This window comes from Phoenix dactylifera, chromosome 10 (assembly GCF_051530095.1).
Source record: "Phoenix dactylifera cultivar Ajwa chromosome 10, Ajwa_hap1_PhDact_Kaust_v1.1, whole genome shotgun sequence".
NCBI classification, from domain to species: domain Eukaryota; kingdom Viridiplantae; phylum Streptophyta; class Magnoliopsida; order Arecales; family Arecaceae; genus Phoenix; species Phoenix dactylifera.
The window spans coordinates 22,703,105-22,720,752 of NC_143199.1; positions in this window are offsets into that span (position 1 = coordinate 22,703,105).

Consider the following 17,648-nt stretch of genomic DNA (forward strand, 5'->3'; position numbering starts at 1 on the left):
CATATTGGTTCCTTTTGGAACCCATACCCTTTTAATTTTTCTTTTAGTTTTTCCCTTCCTATAGTCACATACATTTGCCTTATGTCCTACAGTTCCACAACAAAAGCAGATTACTTTCTTAGTTTTGCTTTCTCCAGCTTTAACAAAGAAGTTACTAAGAAGTTTTTGTTTATTTTTTGGTTTATACCCTAAACCCGCTCTATTAAATACTGCTCGTTGACTATTTAGTATCATGTTCAATTTTTCAGAACTATATGTAAACTTTTCTACCAAAGGTTTGTACTTTTCAAGTTCTTTAGTTAGAGTTTATTTTTCGGTTTTTAGAATGTTTAAATCTTTTATGAGATTCTCGTTTAAGTTTTGTTTATTGTTTTTAAATTCTGAAATTTCCTTAGTTAATTTTTCATTATCTTTACTCAAGGTATTAGTCTTTTGAGTTAAGAGTTGATTGCTTGTCTTAAGTTCTAAATTTTCTTTGATAAGAACATCTTTATCTTTAACTAATGAATCATACTTACGGATATAAGTTTGGTTAATTACTTTTAGTTCTTTGTTTTTAGCATTTATAGCCTTATATTCAATCATTAGTTCATTAAAAGCATCATAAAGCTCATCAAAAGTAAAATCTAAAGGCGATTCGGACGTTACCTCATTTTCATTGGCCATGAAGCAGAAATTGGCCTTTTCCTCTTGTTCCTCATCCGATGAAGAGGATGATGAGTCAGAGTCGGATAGTGTTGTGACAAGAGCCTTCTTCTTCTTGTACTTGCTCCCATTCTTCAGTAAAGGGCACTCAGCTCTTATGTGACCCGGCTTCTTGCACTCGTAACACCCAATTCCCTCATTTTCCCTTTCCTTACCTTTGTCCTTGCGGTAGGAATTTGAGGGGCCTCTCCTTTGATGATAGGACTTCTTGTGGTTGATGAATTTTCTGAATTTGCGCATAAGAAGAGCCTCACCATCATCTCCCTCAAGCTCTTCTTCTTCACTACTACTGCTGCAAGACAAGTCTTTATTAGATGATGTCGATTTAAGAGCTATTACCTTTTTCTTATGGGAGGACTCTTCTTCGCTGTGCTGCTTCATTGTGAGCTCGTGAGTCATTAGGGATCCAAGGAGCTCTTCAAGTGGAAGCTTGTTCAAGTCTTTAGCTTCTTGGATTGCCGTCACCTTGGCTTCCCATGACCTTGGTAGACAGCGAAGAATTTTTCTGACAAGCTCACTGTTAGTATAGTTCTTGCCAAGGCTTTTTAGGCCATTGACAATGTCAGTAAACCTAGTGAACATGCATGTGATTGTTTCATTAGAATCCATTTTAAATAATTCATACTTATGAACCAATATATTTATTTTGGATTCTTTGACTTGATTCGTGCCCTCATGGGTCACTTCAAGTCTGTCCCAAATCTCTTTTGCAGAATTGCAAGTAGAGACCCTATTGAATTCATTTCTATCTAAGGCACAATAAAGCACATTCATAGCTTTAGAATTTAGTTGTGCCTTTCTCATGTCATGTTCATCCCAATCCTTTTCTAGTTTGGGTACCGTGACACTCTCTACATATATGTATGGGATGTATGGCCCATTTACTACAATGGTCCACATCTCATAGTCTTGGGCTTGGTGAATATTCTCATCTTAGCCTTCCAATATGAGTAGTCGGATCCATTAAAGAATGGGGGTCTTTGGGTGGACTGACCCTCAATGTGGGAAGATCCAAATGGGGTTGTCATTTCGATCTTTTACTCTTGGGTGGAAGAGTTTAGGCTCTGATACCACTTGTTGCCCAGATAGACAACCCAAGAGGGGGGGTGAATTGGGTTTTAAAATAATTTAGCTATTTAAAACGTTGTGGATGACTAATTAAAACTATTGCAAGTTGTTTAATTAATTGCTATGTGCTGTAAGTGATATGAGAGTAAGAGAAAGAGAGACAATCAATCACAAACACCAAGTTTTATAGTGGTTCGGAGCTAACCCTTGCTCCTACGTCCACTCCCCAAGTCTCACTTGGGAATTCACTATAACCCCTTGGATTACAGCCGGTTGTTTTCCAAGCTCACAACCAAACTTGTTGTTTTACGAGCTCACAACGAACTCGGTCGGTTTTTCCTGGCTCACCGACTAGAACCGCCCCGATTGTTTTCCCGGGATCACAATCGAACCCTTACACACGTTGGTTTTACACTCGGCTCACCAACCAACCTCAATACCCTTGATTCAATCCCCCGATTGAACCAAGTAAAGACCAGGTGAAAATAAAAGGTACAAACAGAAAACACAGCTTCTCAAAAAGCAGATAAATAACAATATAAACAGAAGAAAAGTTAGAAGCCCTCAAACACGTTTGAGTTGGAGTTGAGTGGGGCTTCTCGAACTTCGGGTCTCCTCTTGAATGTGTGGTCGACTTGAATGCAGGAGGAGGCTTCTTTAATTGCTGGGAAGAGGAAGTTGGATGGAGTTAATGCCGCTCTTCCCTCTTTTCGTTGAAGAACAGGTTGCAGAGATTGAATGCTTGATTACTTTGAGTGGAATAGTTGTTCTCTACTTTGCTACAGTCCTCTGTGGCTATTTAAACCAACCCCCACGGAAACTAGCCGTTAGAGACCTTTTTCTGCCCGTTCTGCACACTCTGCACAGCCTGACAATATGTCCGTTGGTGGGTTGGAGTCGACTCGCGCGATCAGGAGTCGACTCGGCTGTAGCGGGAGTCGACTCATGTTTTTCTGGAGTCGACTCGGCAACTGTTTCGGATTTGAATTAAAGTAGCCTCTTCGACTGGGAGTCGACTCGTCTTGACCCGGAGTCGACTCGCCAACTTCTGGAGCTGACTTGGCATTTTCGGAGTCGGCTCATCCCATGAAGTCCACGGAGCCAATTTTCAACTTGGCCAACTCGAGTCGACTCGACTGTCCTAGGAGTCGACTCGGCGCTCAGAGCCCGAACTCCCGATCTTCTGTCTTTTGGCTCGTCCAGTCTTGGAGTCGACTCGAACTTCCCCGGAGTCGACTCGGCTCTCAGTTTCCGAAACTAAGTCTTCTGCCCTTTTGGTGTACCGCTGCCTTGGAGTCGACTCGAGCTTTCTAGGAGTCGACTCGGCTCTCAGACACAGCAGATTGGTCTTCTGTCTTCTTTGGGGTCGCGGTGTCTAGGAGTCGACTCGCGTATTGCGGGAGTCGACTCGAATCTCAGAGTCCGAAAAACGTTCTCTGACTTTTTCCTTGTGTTCCTCTGAGAGTCGACTCTCACTTTCTTTGGAGTCGACTTGCCAACCATCGGAGTCGACTCGCGTTCCACTGGAGTCGACTCGAATCTCAGACCCGAAAACTGCTCTCTGACTTTTCTGCCTGTGACTCCTAGGAGTCCACTCATACTACCCTGGAGTCGACTCGGTGAACATCGGAGTCGACTCGCGCACTTCAGGAGTCGACTCGCTGACAGGTTTTGAGTTGATGCTTTCTGTTCGTCTGTCTGTTCTCAGTCGGAGTCGACTCGTACTGATCCGGAGTCGACTCGAGCTCGTGCCAGTGAACTTGATACGCTTGGAGTCGACTCGTGATACTCTGGAGTCGACTCGAGTCTCAGACTTTGGTTCAAGCTGACTTCTTAACTTATCCAAAATATTATGAACCAAGTCTAGAGACACTTAGACAAGATTTTCACTGAAACACTTAATTGAATTCATTAGTAAACAAGAGATATACTCAAATGCTTTGAGCTCATCAAAATCAAATAGGGTTTTAATCAATCACTCCACAATTACCGTGGTCTAGAGGGAAGAACGTCATCTTGGTCATCGTTGACCGGCTCACCAAATATGCCCACTTCTTGGCCATATCCCATCCATACACTGCAAGGGAAGTGGCAGCACTCTTCGTCAACCAAGTGGCCCAATTGCATGGGATGCCAAGGTCGATTGTTAGCGACCGAGACCCGATATTCGTAAGTCATTTTTGGTGTGAATTCTTCAAGCTTCAAGGCACCACTCTCCACATGAGCTCTGCATACCACCCTCAATCCAATGGCCAAACCGAGGTGGTTAACAGATGTGTCGAACAATACCTCAGGTGTTTGTGCAGGCAGTTTCCGAAGACGTGGGAGCGGAACTTGGCATGGGCGGAGTACTGGCATAACACCACTTTCCATTCCACTGCCAGAATGACATCTTTTCAGGCATTGTATGGACGAGCCCCACCAACAATCGTCCGCTACATGGAAGGGCTCACGGCGGTGGATGAAGTCAATAGAACTTTGGCTGCCTGTGACCAACTGATGGAGTTAAAAGACAACTTGGAGAAGGCGCAAGGACGAATGAAGCAACAGGCAGACAAGAATAGAAGGGAAGTCACTTTTGCAGTAGGGGAGTGGGTGTTTTTAAAGCTTCCACCATATCGGCAACAGATGATCTTCCGGCGAGTGCACCAGAAGCTTGCTTAGAAATACTTCGGACCCTATCGCATTATTCAGTGCGTCATACCAGTCGCTTATAGGTAGCGTTACCAGAGGATGCAAGGGTTCACCCGGTATTTCATATATCGCTTCTCAAACGGAAGCTAGGAGAGGGACAAGTTCCTTGTTCAGGGCCACCACTCATCCAAGAGGACGGACAATTCGCACTGGAACCAGCCACCATCAGGGACTATCAATGGGTCAAAAGGGGAGGGAAGATCATCGAAGAAGTTCTCGTTCAATGGCGATCGTTGCCAGAGGAGGACGCTACCTGGGAAGAATATAATCAATTGAAGCAACAATACCCAAGAGCCAACCTCGAGGACAAGGCTTTGGCTGAAGGGGGAAGGGATGATGGGATCAGCAGACCTCGACGAGTTCGGAGGCCGAACCCACGTTATCTCGCGACCATCGATCACGTTCCCCACGAAGACGCCGAAGTCGCAAGGAGTCTGGTAAAGGAAGAGAAGAAGTCAGCCACTTGCAGTTCGGGTGTGAAGGAGAGGGAGGGAACGAAAGCCATGCACGAGGCTACAACATCAGAAGTGAGAAACAGTCTTCCGAAATGACATCCGGCTTTTCCGCACGTCAGTTATCAAGAGGTCACCCATGGGAAATAAATGAGGGCGTGAGAGGATAGCTGGGGGGGTGTGGTATTATCTCTTGTCTATTAGCTTTCATTGGGGTTACTCTCACCCGAAGTAGAGTATTTTCTATTCGCATGCATCGGGTTGCTCTCACCCAGGAAGTAGAGCTTGTTACCTCGTTTTCTTTCCTTTTGAAGTCTATTTAAATATTAAGATCTCTTCCTTTCTCTTCTATACGACTTCTTCTCTCCTTGATCTGGGACGTGAAGAAGAGCTGGGTCTTACAATAAAACTTCTCGATATGCATAGAATCCAAAAGGATCATTCTAGTACTCTAGAAAGATGTTAGAATGCACTTGCAAAGATTATGAACAATGTTGGTTGAAACCTCAGTTAACAAATTCTTCACCTTGCATTTGAATGTCCTATTTTAGAATCTTTATCCTAACACAAGCATGCAATTGACTCTGCATTAGACTAGGCCATAACCTATTATTTTGTTTTTGCTCTTCAGCTAATAGCTGTACAATTAATTATGCCCAACGTCATAATGCAAAGAAGTGTTGAATCAACATTTCAAACAGCAAATTGCAAACAGGTTTACGATAACCACCCAGCTAATAATTAAGGTCCATCAAAGTATGTTCCAGTTTGAGTCCCCACTTTCCCATGTCACTGAGTGTATAAAAACTTAGGAAATAAGCAATAAGATATTTAGATCAAGCAAATCAAATCCTCGCAACAGTTTTTTTCAAGGGAACTAAATCCTTGAAATTCATAAATTGTTGAGAAAACTCTTGTTGGCTGAGTTTACAAAGATAGTTTTCCGTTACAATAATTGCTAGCTCTGATGAGCCTTTGGAGATCTCCAAGCTATATCAAAGCCATATAGAAAATGCATGAAGTCCTAAAATATAGCTCAACAATCAGATGTGTAGGATAGCTACCTGACATAAAGCCCCTTTGATATTCACATTGTTTTGTAAAATCATGATGGAATGCAGTCTGGTTGTGTTGAGCCTAAACATCGTAGCATATTGTTGCATGCTTTACAAATCGATGAGTTACCTTCTCATGGTGGCCTCACAATGTAGAACTTCATTTCTTTTTTGTTCCACAATTCATTCAACCCACAAGAATGATCATCTAAAATGAAATATAATATGGATAACCAAAAGCAAAAAATCACAGAAGCCCTGAACATGGCATTTTTTTGTGAACGATGTTAAAAGAACTACATTAACTAAAAAAAGGAAAAAAGGCACTATAATCTAATATCTACAAAGTTCACATTGTTAATAGAAACAAGGTATACGACTTCACAAATAAGAGTCTGAGATACAAAATTGGCATGTCCTGAGCTAAGATTTTAGTAAGTTGAAACATGGAACATAAAAGTGATGCTTGCTTTCAACCCAACAGTACAACATTCCAAAAAAAATGTATATATATCAGATCACTAGTCTCAAAAATGCAGCATATATCTTTTACAAAATTTAAAATGAAAAATAAAATAGCGCATGAAAATTCCATATAACATGGTAATAAGTATATAGTAATCACATAAACATACCACTATGGTTGGTGCCCAAAGAATCCAAAAGACTGCCATGGAAAAATGGATGCTTGATTGAGACCATGAAAGCAGCCATATCCTCCTGTCTGGGAAGCCCCCCAAAAAAGCAAACAGCAGCTCATAAAAGGGAATGAAAAGATAGGCAAAAGGTCAGGATGCAGTCTGAAAGCATGCGATCTATTTTCGCTTAGAAAACCCAAAACTAGGCACGTACACCCGATTAGACTCATAAGGCCAAGGAATGACCAACCAACGATATTCCCAGACCTGCATACAAATATATTTTACAGCCTCAGCTGGACACCTTTTCTTACATCACTAGGACTCCTAAACTAGAAATAATTAAAAAAGCAAAAAGAATAGTGGCAAGGCCCACCCAGCTAATGTTGGCTGCATCCCTCTCTTTGAATCCTGTTAGGACTCCTAAAACAGAAAGAAATCAATCATATCCTTTTAATTTTAAGATGATTTCTTGGCCATCCAAAGTTTGACTCTTAAGCGTCAATTTAAGATCGTATCCTAGCCATATCATATCCTACAATTTCAACATATTGTGTCATATCTGCATCTTGTCTGTATCCATGCTTCCTAGATTAACACCTATCTGGCGCCTAATTGCAGCCCAAATTAATGCAAGAAGAAACTTCCAAAACAGTCTCTAAAAGCCAGCAAAGTAAATCCTATCGCAATATAGAAATCTTATAGCTAAAGAAAACAAAAATTGCCTAACTAATCGCCTGAAAAAGGCAGAAAAAACTTGTTTATGCTGACTTTTCTTTAACTAGCAAGGACTGGCCAAGGAGATGTGCATGGCTGCTCCTTGTGGTCCTTTGACTACATCTTTCCATCACTGCTATTGTGGGGAAAATGTTGTCATCAGGAGGCCCATGGAGGTAACCTATAGTTGGTGCCATTCTTACAGTCCCATTACAAAGTAGCAGCATTTGACCCAAACCTTGAGTTTTGGCCTCTGAGCTGAGGCAGAGGTTGGAACTGGAGCAGCTCCGGCAGTGGTGAAATAGAAAGCAACATAGGTATGCTAGCACCTAGAATGTGGCCTAAAGGTCCAGGTACTTATTGCAAGCATGAAGAGTACTTGCAGTAACCATTTCACAGGATGATGTTCAGCTATTTGTTTAACATTTGGTTCAAGATGGTGGCACTCAACCCCAATTTCAGGAAATGCAATGTGAATGCTCTTGCTTGAAGTTTCAACTTACAATAAGCCGAAGAATTGGCATATATTGTTCAGATACGATAGCAGTGACAAACTAGACATCCATTAACAAGACAGCAAATGCTGAAGTTATTAGATCATCAACAACACCCTTTTTTCAGATAGGAGTAATGTAGCTTTGACTGCTGATGGCAAGGGAATGGATAGATCGGAAAAGTAATTTTCTCCATGCAAGAAGCTTGAGATTGCAACAGAACATGGCTATTTCATGAGGCATGTTGCTTTTTTCCTTTTGAAGTCTTATTCCTCTTTCTACAAGGAAATGGCAAGCTATGTTTCGAATTGTATTATTGGTTGAGTGAGGTCTGAACATTCTGTCACATCTAAGTTGATGTTTAGATTGAAAGAATGGAAACTTAGAGCAATGGCATGATCTTCTGTTCTAATCGTTGCAGGCACTTGCGTTGCAGTGTATGGCACATTTTCACCTTGCATCAAGTTAAAAAGAAATGTAATGAGTTAAAATATCACTTTTTAATAAATAAAAACAATAAGAAGGAATAGAGCCTATTGAAAAATGTCAACCTTCAAAGCATGATTAGGACTATGGATCTTTTTAAATGAAGGAGCATTGTTAGAGTGCATAGCAGCTGAGAAATTCCACTTAGGGTGGTACCTGTTTTAGAAGTTCATACCTGCAGGTGCTTCAATCAAGGTTTTAAATCCTATGGGATGGGGTTGTTGCAGTTTTTCCATGGAAGGAGATGCGCCACCATCCCGGCCCATCCTAATACTTGAGATAGGGGATGCCCCAAGATGTACTGATTGGGATGCTAAGACAATGGCAGGATGGTTTTGTCTCCACAGTCAGGATGGTACCCCATCCCAGTGTCCTGCAGGATATCTCACCGCGACTAGAGTCCTTGGCTTCAATTATATCCAATTGTACAACTTTGAAATTTAATTTTAGATTTAGAGTTTGAAAAGAAAAACATAGTGCATAAAGTGGTATTTAAGCATCCAAGATCCTAAATCAAGGCTTCAGATCTGCAACGCTTCAATGATGACCCAAGCTAAATGTGATGATTAGCTTCCATGTTTTGAAGAGAACCTCAAGAACATCAATTATGCAAGCAGCGATCTACAAACGATTGTTGGGGGCAAGCTATTAGAGTTGGAGGCAAAAACAAGGCATATGGACAAAATGCAGTATATTTTGGAAAAGTTTGATATAAATCTTGAATTTGTGAAGAATTTTTAGGGAGATAAAATCTATATTTTTCCAAATAAAAACAATAATATCACTTATATACTATTTCATGCCCAAGAGGAATAGTCAAAAATATGTAAGAGCAACAAATGCTGATTTCAAAATCCTAGGGCAATCATGTGTTGATCCTGCTTTGAGAATAAATCATATACTGATTAGAACTTCTTAGGGCAGAAAAAAAGCAGCATGTGGTACCAAAGAAACAACCACACTAGTGCTTTTTTTGGAGTCTTAGGGGAGAAACCAACAGATTTTGCAAACAATGGATAGCAAAATAGAGGCTATGAAAGGAGAAGGTAGCAAACCATAATTTATTGACATATGAGAGTGAGACAATAAGCCATAAACTTAAGATAGAGTTCTATAATGCTAATATAACTGGAAAGTTCGGTACCTGGTTTCCTTAGTTATCCAATACATTTAAGACACTAGCAGCATAAAAGAGAGTAAAATGGAGATAAAGTGAATTAGGAAGTTCCCCAATTGAATTTTTAGTTGTGGTAGACAACAAGTTCATTTTGGTGACGTACAAGCTTGATAATTCCACCATTGAAAAACGTGTGGCATTAGAAGCAAATTAACATGGCTGTGGAATATATTAAGAGCAAGATTCGCAATCTCAGTGCCAAACTCCATACCAGTACCATGCTGATACCAAGGTTTGCCATACCGGGTCCGATAAGCATACCGGTTGCCTACCGGACCGGTACGGTTCCGGTTCGTTCCGGAACTAGCCGGTACGAACCGGTCAGCTCTTTTCCGCCGAAGCCGAGGAAGAAGAAGAGGAGAGAGAGCGCAGGGAAGAGAGGGAGAGAGGAGACCCGTCGCCACCATCAGAGAGCCACGGAGGGGTGGCGGAGGCCGGGGGGGCGGTGGAGCTCGCAGGGAGGAGGGGGAGCCCGCGGGGGCGCAGCGGAGGCCGATGCCGAGGAGGAAATTTAAGTGAAATCGGCAAATCGAGTGTCGATTTTTCTTAAAATTTCCAAATTTAAAAGCCGTGGCCACATCCCCTATTTCTTCCGCCGCGCCCCCGCAGGCTCCCCCGCCCCCGCCCCCCGGCCTCCACCGCCCCTCTGCGGCTCTCCAATGGCAGCAACGGGTCTCCTCCCTCCCTCTCTTCCCCGCGCTCTCTCTCCTCTTCGTCTTCTTCGTCTCCGGCACAGAACCGTTCTGTACCGATTTCTACTACTCCAGCATATCGGTTATAGGCCGGACTGGTTCGAACCGACCGGTACGGGCTGGTTCGTCAGACCTTGGCTAATATAGTGTCAGTATGCCTAGTATAGGGGTTGGTTCAATGCATGGAGACTTGATACGCCCCCCTGTATCGAGTCTTGTTTGGTACCGGTACACCAGGTATAGGGCAGTATGCACCGGTATGGTGAACCTTGATTAAGAAACTAGTGGACTAGTCAAATTGGCACCAAGTTTAATTTCTAGCATGAAGCCTAACCTTCCTGATGCAAATTAGAAGTCATTACATGTTAGACACCAAACACATAGCTGCACACTGGCTTGTGTTTTATATTTATGGTAGAAGGATGCATCACACGTTACCTTCCAAAGACCCGTTTTGCACATATCAGTCTGAAAGAAGGCTTCGGCAGAGGCAACACAGTTTGAATTTAGACTTCAAATAGTTTCGTTGGATAAAATACTGAGTTAGCTTACAAAACATCATAAATTACCTCAATTAGAGCTCAAATGAGAGAGTTATGGATAAAATAGAGAAGCAATGTCAGGCTGCCTGTTTTTAGTGGCACAGAATTGCCTTCGAAGTAGCAGGCAGCAGAAACCCGCCATCAGATTCTGAGGCTGGAAACGACCATCAGAAGCCAGAAACCTGACTTTTACTCCAAATTGGAGTGGGAAAACCATCTAAAGGCATCTCATTGACTTCCAGTGACTGGCAATGCAAATATAGCCATCAGATGCCTTGAAGGCCATGTAACCACCTTGTGCAGAATTAACCAAGATTAGTCCTTTCTTCAAGACTAGAAGTAAGCAAGCGGTCCAAAATTTATTGATGTAAGGGGTCCCAGAACCCTATCAATACCTGCATGCCCTCAAATGACACATCAATAAAAGTATTCTTCTCGTGAGTGTACCTTAATGTTTTTATCAATAAATCACACTTTAGTTTTTCTCTCTAAGTAAAGATCTTACACATGCTTTTATGAACTCCAAAGCAACTCAGAGGATTTTAAGGATCGTTTGATAACAAGCTAGTGGATTTTGGGGAGTAGCAAACAACCTTCAAAGCCTTTGATAGACTCAAAGCACTGAAAAAGATCTTCAGCAATAAAGCAATTGCTACTAGGCAAAGTTTGCCATCTTGGCACCGGACCCCATACTAGTACCAACCATGCTAGCATAGTGTTGGTAACATGCTGGGCACAACCGCCAAACTAGGCTAGTCAATTTTATGAACCCCACTCCACAAAATAGAAGTAAAAGATATGAGACCCACATCCTCCCACATAAGATCAGGAACATCAGACTTCTTTTGGGCACCTAAAAAAGGAGGGAGGTGAAAGTGGCAACAGAATGAGGACAAAAGAAAGAAGCCTTGTCATTTGCATAGGCCAGCCTCACCTTCTTCCCTGAGCATTTTTTCTTCCTTTTAAACCATCCATTGACTATTGTTAGGTAATTTATATCTAGTTTTTTAATCCTGTTTAAAATCCTTTAAAATTTAAAACAAGAACAAAGAGTGATATAATAACATTTGCTGCAGTTAATAGAAGTTTTAGCTCTTTGTTTATTCTTCCTGTGTTGCCTTGATGTTTCTTTGATTCTTGATTGATTGCCTCAAACCTAGGGGTTCATGCCATGCCTTAAGAACATATATATACATATAGACACACCCTTCTAGCTGATTTTCAACAAATAGGCTGTTATTATCAGATTTAAACAAAATAGAGATGAATATTTAATATAAGATCTAGGGACTTGCAGGAGATCCCTATGCAGGTTGTCAACCCTAAAGGATGAATTTTGATGATTACAAAACACTTGAGATCATATTGTGTACTAATGACATTGGCCTAATTGTGAAGATTTCTAAGTCAAGAAAAATTAGAAGGAATGAAGCACTGCAAAATCATAAGTTCTTCGCAAACATCTCATTGGACATGTTTCAAAAGAAAATGATCATAATCTAATCCATGGAGATCAGAGATGAAGTCTAAAGCTTTCTATTTGAAAAACTTGAGTCAACCCCCTAAGCAAAAAGGACAAGTTTAAGTTGATTCTGATAAGTTTTATTCAAGGAACACAGTCAATGAGTCGACCCCCGCAAAACATGAGTCGACCCTTGTAGTTTAAAGTAAACAGAAAGTTTTTACCACCTGAGAGAAGCTTGAAGAGTCGATCCTTGTTCAAAATGAGTCAACCCCCGAAATTGAAGAGTCAACCCTTGCGTTTGAAGAGTCGACCCCAGCTCAGTTTAAGCGACAGACGGAAAATTATGGTATGAGTCGACTCTTGCATTTAAAGAGGCGACTCCTGAAGACGATGAGTCGACCCTTGTGTTTAAAGAGGCGACTCCTAATGAAGATGAGCCGACCCTTAAGAATTAAGAGTCGACCCTTTGAAGATGACAGCAAAAGCTTTCTCCACATTTTGAAGTGCCGACCCAGAATGAACATGAGTCGACCCCTGAGTTATATGAGTTGACCCTTGTACTACTGGGACCACAACGGAAAGCTGTGAATGACTTTTGTCTTCTTCTGTAACAGAAAAAGATTCTCATCAGAACGGAAAGAAAGAAATTCAAATCCCGCCGAAGAATTTGTCTATAAATACGAGGGAACCTCAAAATGGAAACAACAAGGAAAGAAAAAAGATTATATTGAAAACAAAAGGTTTCCACTGAGTAAAAGAGAAGAAAAGCTTAACAGTTCATCATCCTCACCAGCATTGTAATCTGAAACTTTCTCTCGAGGAGATCAGTCGAAGTTTCTCACTGCATCGTGAAGAGCTGCTGTTCGGACATTGGAACATCCTTCCACAACCAACTTCTTCATCAGCTTCAGCTTTTACTTTCATTGATTTATTCTTTATATGCTCTGAAGCTTTAAGTTTTCTAGTTACAGCATTCTTTTAGTTGGATTAATTGCTGCTGTAACAGTTTCATTGATTTGAAACTTGTAAAGACTCTTCCAAGCCTCGATTGGAAGTTGCTGAATCGGGAATATTCAATAAGGAAAAAGTTTCTAGTTGGTTTATCTGAAAACCAACTGGGTTGTTTGTGAGCCCAGAAAAACAAACGGTGTAAAATTTTTGGTTGGTTTATTTGAAAACCAACTGGGTTGTTTGTGATCCCGGAAAACAAAAGATTTTCGGTTGGTTGCCTGGGAAAACCAACTGGGTTTTGATTGTGAGCCCGGAAAATAATCAGGCTGTAATCTACTAGGTTATAGTGAAATCTCAAGCTAGGCTTGAGGAGTGGACGTAGGTGCTAGGAGTGCACCGAACCACTATAAACCTTGGTATTTGTGATTGTAGTTCTTCTCTTCCTTTCCTCTGCATATTCCTGACTGCTTTCCTAACTTTATTCACTGTCGTATTTGTAATCTTATTTCCGCTGCTGAATCTATAAAATAACAGTAACTCATACTCTCCATACGTTTTAACTTTAATTATTTTTAAAGAGACCCAATTCACCCCCCTTCTTGGGCTGCATCTCTGGGCAACACAGGTCCTGCTGCATCAAACTCCCTTCAATTTCTCATTACTATCATGAGCTTACTTTTCGTTCTCCTTATCTTAATCACTTTCTTTTGAGTAACAGTAATTCTCCCCACTACCCTTGTGCAGTTTTTCATACTCAATAATAGCAGTTCTACCAGGAGGTTGCTCAACATTTACACTCGTAGGCATGACATGACAAAGGAGCTTTGTTCTCTCTCCGCACCAATCAGCACATGCACGGAATCTTGTTGCCCTCCTGGAGGGTAGACTTCCATTGCCTTAAAGTGAGTTTACAGAGTCAATAGACTTCTGTTGGGAGCTATAACACTTGTTCCTCATGGTTTACTCAAGGTCAAGGCCAACATCCACAGCGAGGAACCAATTGTTGTTGCAACTAAGGCCAAGGACATAAGCATAAAATGTTGGTTATAGGTTGGCATGGTATTGTACCATGCCAACCAACCTTGTGTCCAGAATCATTCCAAGGCCCATCTCAAAATATAGGGATCCATAACAGTTCAATATCAGTCTATAATGATCGATATGAAATAGCATGAACTGGCACACACAATACAAATAGTACTGTGCTCATATGTGAGGGTGAGCCTTGGCACAATTATAAGATTGCTCCATTGTGACCTAGGAGTCACGGGTTCGAAGCACAGAAACAACCTCTTCACACATGTGGGTAAGGCTGCGTATATCTAAGCCTCCCTAGGCCTTGCAATGACACAAGCCTCATGCACAGGGCCACCCTTTTATTAATGTGCTCATCTATAGCCAATAATGTACGTAGAATACAGTATAGATAGGTACATGATGGAATTTAAATATTTTGCCAAGGTTAACCCCAAAATGTGAAGAATGTCACAGCACAGTTTGCATTCAATTACGAGTTAACGACTTTCAAAACCCTTCTCAACATTCTGTTACTTGTTTATGTTATTGAAGATTGGCAGAGCACATAACATCAAGATAAGTTGACTCCAATTGTATAATTTCCGACATGAGTAGATACTCTCTCTTCGAGATAAGGTGGAGATTAGAGAGAAGCAACAGACTGAATAATGAAATTTGAGTACCGAACGTATGAATTATGAAAATACTTAGAACAGTTTGGATCTTTTGCTTAGTTTAAGCATCCTGGTTTGGACCTTTTTGCTTAGTTTAAGCATTCTGGTTTGGACCTTTTTGCTTAGTTTAAGCATTCAGATCAAGTAGGACTTAAAAATAGATCCACCAAGAACCTCCACATCTATGCTTAGTACAATATCTTTCTCAGTCCTTATTTATATGAATGACATGGTATTGTATTGACACTGAATTGAAAACAGCTTGCAAACTCTTGGTCCATGACATAAAGAGCTTTGACCTTTCTATAAGTTTGATTTACATAATAAACCCAATAATTTTATACATTAAGTTAAAGAGCTTTGATATATCAAAATTTTCAGGTTTGACATTTAAACAAATGCTAGAATGATATTGCAGTACTTATAATTAATTTATTGACTCTTTGTCTGGTTTAAAAGATGATACTAATGTGAATTTTTCGATGTTTACTTATATATCATTACCAACATGAGAAACCTATATTGCCATCCACTCTAAGAGCTCTACCCTTGAGTTCCCATTTATGACTTCTCCTTTTATATAACACTACAGCTCAATTAGTCTGGGTAGAAAAGAAAACTATAAACCATTCAAGGCCACTTCCTATAGCATGCTATGCATTTCTTAAGAAGTAAACCATGTTAAAAAAAGAGTTGCAGCCAAGAACTTGACATGCTTTCTGCATACGCAATTCTTACCATTAAGAACATGTGCAGAAAACGATTTTCTGTAACTCCCAATAACTGATTGTTGCTGACATCCATTCCATTCTTTCCTGATATAAAGAATGCTTATAATTGCCAACAGTGCAGCTGGAGCTGAGGGGGAAAAGAATCCTTTGTCAAAATCCTTGAATAATAAATTTGCCAGCCCTTGACTTCCAACAAGAGATGCAGATTCAAAAAAGGTCATTAGCCAAAAGGTGTCACTTAGACAATCCTGCCTGTGACCTTGCTGCAAAGTAAGAAAAGGACATTAACTGGAAGACGTAGGTAACATTACGAATAAACAACAGACTAAAGCACAAACCTTCTCATGTTCAGTTACCATCCATGTCTCAAAGCAGAAGGAGAAAACAGATGAGGCGAGTGACAGGCATACACTTGCTACCCATACACTTGGATGCCTGCTTATGCTTTTCAAGACACCCAGAAGAAGATGAAGGATGCAGAATAGCAGACAAGCCTTTCTTGGGCCTCTACAGATATCAATAAATGAATCATTAATTTCGATGCACCGGATAACCAATAGCAGAAATCATGAATGTGATAATTTACTACAATATAAATAGGAAAAATTGTTTCTTTTAGAACATAAATAATGACATCAAGAAGATAAATCATAATTCCATATCAAAGTATGTGGCTAAAATGGATGGAAGTGAATCAAATTGTTCATGGACAGCTCACTTTCAGCTCATTAACAAGCTAATTCAAGCTCACAAGCCAATAGCTTTTGTCAAGCTCAACTGGAGTTTGGCTCAAGCTTGACTAACACTTTCATATAATATGCTGAGCCTGAGAAGCCAAGTACTTGGTTCAGCTCATTTTCTTTCGTAATGGTCAACAAAACTCATACCAAACTAGGGAACTAATTGGAATTTATAACCAGAGTGGCTACAGGTCATAGAATCAGAGACAATGTAGCAAGTAGATTGGATCTACAATGCGGTGATTTAAAAGTTGAGCCAACCTTATGCTCAAAGTATGATCCATCAAGAATTGAGAACAAGCTACAATTGAATCTCACCCCAAAATTTACTCTCCATAAATTGGTGCAAAGTTATTGGTCAAGGCAAATTGAGGCAAGGGATGGACTTGCAGTGAAAACAGAAAATCCAAATCACACGAATACAAGCCAAACTTAGTAGTTACATAATTTGACCTCATACGAATAAGGAAAACCCTGTAAATCAGAATGGGAATAAAAGGAAAAGAGTAGACTTGATCCAGACACAGAAACATAAAACAAATATACTCTGAAAATATGAAGCTGTCAGTAAGGCAAACTCTGTTGGGGGATACTATGGCAATGGGGATACTATGGCAATGATGAACAATGGAATGTGAAGTTAACAGTGCTTGAGAGTTCTTTAATTGGATTTGTCTCGAAGACACTTGCAGAACTTGAAATAAAGTATTGCATGAACCTCCTGTTTGGGGAAGCATTTCCATTAGTTATAGCTAACTATGTGTTTGCTTCAAGTGTTCTAGAAGACTCACTAGAAACAAGAAATAAATCCTACTGATGCAGATGAAGACCATCACAGAACTAGCCTATGCTGCAAATCTGTAGGGCCTGCAAGAACAAATGAACACCAAAGTTCTCAGAAGGAAAAAATGCCACAATACAACCTGTCTATACTCTATAGTAATGGTAGATTTTCCTACCATGTGTCAAAGTTTTGTAGCTTATATATATATTTTACCTAGGGTATCATATAGGGATGTCAAACAAACAATGCAGTTTGAGCTAAAAAGCAAGCTTGACCTAGCAAATAGGCTCAAAATTAATTTCATACCACAAGCCAAAGACAGACCTAGCTCAATCAAGCTTGGCTTGATAAGACTCAAATATATAAAAATATAGTACTATTACATATAATATATCATTTGATTAAATCCTAAATTAGAAGATATTATTCAAGAGCACAAAACTCTATTCTATGCCTACAATTTCTAGGTACTTCCATACACTAGAGTTACAAGAGCTTTGCTTCCCTACTCATCCACCCAAATGCAATACAATGCATGTTCCCAATTACAGTTACTGATTGCGAAC